General features: G+C 33.3%; 1 protein-coding gene across 1 annotated transcript in view; it reads left to right on the top strand.

The window, feature by feature from the left end:
* The first annotated feature begins 2,904 nt into the window (after window positions 1–2,904).
* The window catches only part of LOC149784488 (uncharacterized), a 139,787-nt gene continuing 137,764 nt past the window's right edge, over window positions 2,905–4,927 (top strand). Inside the window, exon 1 of the mRNA XM_089932575.1 lies at window positions 2,905–4,243. The gene's annotated coding sequence lies outside the window, so the exon portion shown is untranslated. The remainder of the gene's footprint in view (window positions 4,244–4,927) is intronic.

Raw genomic sequence — 4,927 nt, 5'->3', positions numbered from 1 at the left:
ACCAATTTCCTGCGTTCTCTACAATACAAACATTTTGAAGTTGGCAGACAATTAAGTCCTATGCATTTCATAAACCATTCGTCACAATGATAACAACCAACCATGTTATCATACAAATGAAGGTACAGTGTCTGTCAGAATGAACGAAACTATTCGTTCTTCTTTATATCTAGATAACTTCTACTGAAATAAAACTGTGTGATAAAAAGAATCTCAAATGGGTAACCTCGTAATGCTGAGCGCCTACTGAGGCTGCTGTTTTTTTTTTATAAGTCATTGGTATGACTCAGCCGGGTGTCAAACCCCCGACCTCCCACATTTGTGCTGATGATCTGTACACTAGGCCACCGGAGTGGTTAATTAAAATGGAGAACCTATTTCAATGAAACTATTTAAAAACACATCTTTCTGTTTCTTGTACAAACTCGTGTCACAGAAATCTCTAAGTGTTGCTCATAGCTTAATATTGTTTGATGTCAAAGCATTATTAAAAGGGTGAGATTAGTTACTTCAATTACAAAGCCTACCAGGAATGAAATAAGTCTATGCACTAGGACAACCTCTCCTACCTTCAACAAGTAGAAGGGGTGGGTGTGGCGGGGGACTTAAATGCCTATTTGTTTTCTTACATATTATTGATCAGTTACAATACTCATAATATGGAATTACATCACAATTAATACTTCCAGTTCAGTACCCACGAATGAAGTTCTAGTCTATTTTTAGAACATTTTTTCCTCTCTCATTTTGGTGGTGATAGAAGAGTTTTATTTATGCATTTTTGGTAGGGATTTAAAGGTAACTGTTTATTCTTGATAATATGAGCTCAGGGTGTTGTTGTCTGTATGTATTTTGGCGACAGTGCACAGTGAGTAATAAGGCCTTGGTGATGATCCGGAAGTGAAATTCGTGTTCTGGTTACATGCTGTTATGTTGACAGTCAATAATCTAAAAAAAGAGCAGGTCAACCTTTGACAAGAACTTCACCGTGAAGTCATCTTTGAAGGTATTTTAGATTAACATATGATTTGCATTGATTGTCACACAGTGGAAAGGTCAGTACTGAGAAACAAATGTAGAGAACATATAGTAAAATTAATTGTGTACTATGTCCTGTAAGGGCAGTATTGGAGCAAAGTTTAAATTGGTATAAAATCTTTATTATTAAAGATAGACACATGAAATTTTAACATGTCATGTATATTGACTTTTAAAATATAAGAATGAAATTAAAAGTAAAAAATTAATTTTTATTTTAAAAATTTTAATAAAATTTTAAAAAAATTAAAAAAAATAATTAAAAAACCCCTAAAATGCACATATATAATATTTTTGGGAATCATATTAAATGTTATCAGCATGTATATATTCCTACACCATATAAAAGCTCCAATGTTGGATTTTTGTCACATTTTGTCAGAGAAAATATCTTTGTAGTCAAAATGAGACCTTCATTAAAAATACATGAAGACAAAATTATAATTTGTATTGGCCATTCAGACTATTTATTAGGGGTCCAATCAGTTAATTTATGTGTTTATGATGGGGTCACTTCCTGAGTAACAAACTTCTGCTTGTATAGCCTTCAGTAATTGTTTATAAACATAGTTATAAGGTATTTAGTGAGAGGACAGCGATGAAAACTTTATACTAGAACCTACTCAAGTTCTCTACTAAATCATTTTAAACTGTCTGAGAATGAAATACAGGTCAAAGGGATAAAATATGCTTCCCCCAGGTATATTTACCCTTGGATGTAAGAAAAAAGCAAAATGATGTAAGTTGAATACAAAATGCATTCCATTTTATTGTTCAGTTAGGTTAAGATATTGATTGGTGTAGTGCGGCATTGTGGCCTATATGATGTTATGGGAATTCTAATGATCCATCTTGCTTTATGCATTATTAATTACTAATACTATTTGTTAACTGACACTCTAAAGATTACATAAGAAGCATTCAAACAAATTATTTGAATTTAACTTTGTACATGGTTACATATCCCACATGTACAAATATCCATCCATTTTAGAATGTTTGGGATCAAAAGTTCACATTCAGTACATCATATAGGCTGACAGTGTACCTATAGTGAACCTGTAAAGCACATTTATGGCTATGTGCACTGAAAAGATCCCAAAATGTTATTTTCATCATGAATATGCCTATGTATGGTAACATATTTCAATTTAGTACTTTGACAGAGTGCGGTATTGAAACATCAGCTGATATCTGATTCCATTCAATCAATGAGCTTAATAATTGGTAAGCAACACTCTTCAAAATACCATATAAATGTTCAAATAGATAATTTGAATTATGTTTGCACATTTGATCTTAACAAGTACATTGTATATGTCCCACATATGCAAATTTCCATCCTTGTTTACAAGTTTTGGGGATGAGAATTTCACATTTAGCTGATGATATAGGATTTATTGGTACTTATAGTTGATTTGTATGACCACATTTGGCTGTATTCACTTGCAATATCCAAAATTGTTATTTCCCTCATGAATAAGAATGCTTATAGTAACACATTCTAATTTAGTACATTGTCACCTGACTTTCCTGTATACTGGTATGTAATAATGTTTACACCAATGATCAAACCTCACCGCCCCAACATTGCCTTAAACTTTATGATACATAGTCTACCTGATTAGTTTTTTAGCTTGTAAATGGCTAAATGTGCTTCTAGAAACCTCATATACTTTTAGGATGAATTTAACACTTTAATACATGGCCATTGCTTCACATTTCTGAGTGTCACTCTGTCAAGTTTAATATTTTCCCCCATGCTTGCAACCTTAATGTTAATTTGAAATCACCATATCTAACACAGTTTAACTTCATTTACATAGATCTTACTGTTTTCTAGAATTAAGTGAAACATATTGGATCTTTTCAGGTCTAGCCTGGTATCTGGAACAAAGTGTTAGAGTTGGATTAGCTTGGAAGCTCTCCTGAGTAGTCTGGTGGTAATAGCATGGTTTCATAAGGGCATGTGCAGTGTACTGCCATAAGTGACCAAGATTAGTTCATATCACCACACTGATATATGGCACCTCAAAGACATGGCTTAGGTTTTCATGAGAGAGATCAGCACCATTTTTCAGTAAGGTAGAACCTCCCTAGTAACTATTTTCCTGTCCCATTGCCACCTTTTGTTGTTATCGACATTGAAATGGAATGCATTTTTGCTATAAAACATGGTAGTGGTCCCATTAGAACTTTAAATCTGAATGTGCTATTAGTTATGGAAACAACTGCCTAAGTACCTGACACAATAAATGTGGAACATAGCACCTGTCAGTGTTTCTTTAGTGTGTACACCTATATGCATCTGGACAGGCATATTGCGGTTTGCTGCCAAAATCACTATGAGCTATGATGCTTCACTACCCTTGGGGAAAATGTTATCAGTTATACAGACCCAAACTACCATTTGTTTTAAATATCATTCATTAGTCAACTTTTCTGTCTAAAATTTGTCAAACTGTGTTTTAAAACTTGTATGAAAATTTAAGTTTTCAATAAAATTTAGTTTTTAAAATTTAAATGTTAATTTAATTTGCCATTAAAACTGAATTTATCAACATTTATAATTTTCAAACATATTTTCAGACAGGGCTTATCTTGTATCACAATTAGGTTTTTACTGCATTGAAAAATTCCTATAATTAAGGAAGATATAGCAAATTTAGTTTTGGTTTCTCAAGAGCACTTGGACCAGAACTTGCACCCTGTGGAACACCAGCACTACATACTTTCTGACAGGTGTCACATGTTTTCCTTGCAAGGAAATTCAAAAAGACTTCATGTATAAAGTTGAAATAGGTATAGCATGCAAATATAAAAGTTTGACTAAAATTGGCGTAAAACATGTAGCCTGTCAGGAATTACATCACAATTAATACTTCCAGTTCAGTACCCACGAATGAAGTTCTAGTCTATTTTTAGAACATTTTTTCCTCTCTCATTTTGGTGGTGATAGAAGAGTTTTATTTATGCATTTTTGGTAGGGATTTAAAGGTAACTGTTTATTCTTGATAATATGAGCTCAGGGTGTTGTTGTCTGTATGTATTTTGGCGACAGTGCACAGTGAGTAATAAGGCCTTGGTGATGATCCGGAAATGAAATTCGTGTTCTGGTTACATGCTGTTATGTTGACAGTCAATAATCTAAAAAAAGAGCAGGTCAACCTTTGACAAGAACTTCACCGTGAAGTCATCTTTGAAGGTATTTTAGATTAACATATGATTTGCATTGATTGTCACACAGTGGAAAGGTCAGTACTGAGAAACAAATGTAGAGAACATATAGTAAAATTAATTGTGTACTATGTCCATATGTAACTAACTGTTAATCCTGTTATCGACACATATGAAGTAACTAATTTACTTTTCTAACACAGAAAATGGCAAAATTAGCGATCAATAGCAAAGACCACTAGCAGTTTACAGAACAGAGGAGGGAACTAAGCGTTAATGCACGAAGAGTGATGTGCGAACCCATTTCAAAATGCAGTTTAGATGCAGGGAAGAAAGAATCTACAACATGTATCTAAATATTTACGTCTCTATAAAAAATCATGAACAACCTCATTCCAATTATTTTGTGTAAATGAATGGTTTTCTTTCAATATACCAACAATGTAGGTCGGGAATGGTTGAGTGTATATATAATAGACTTTGACTTTCAGAATCTAGTCGGGTAGAGGTATTGGGGATCACTTCATAGGACCGCTAGTTAAGTCAGAACTATCGGTCATGCGGTAGTGACACAATAAATAACAAGGGAAGTTCCTTATACATGGAGAACTTGTACAAACTTTTGAAATGAGGACAAATTATTTGAACTAAAATTAATTCCCGTTCCTTTGTCACTTTATGCATCATTGTATAGCTATGTGTGCGTGTGTGT

Source organism: Sinohyriopsis cumingii, chromosome 14 (genome assembly GCF_028554795.1).
Source record: "Sinohyriopsis cumingii isolate HCF-2022 chromosome 14, ASM2855479v2, whole genome shotgun sequence".
Lineage (NCBI taxonomy): Eukaryota > Metazoa > Mollusca > Bivalvia > Unionida > Unionidae > Sinohyriopsis > Sinohyriopsis cumingii.
Note: the sequence above shows the minus strand (reverse complement) of the source record. Positions and strands in the feature narration are given on the sequence as shown.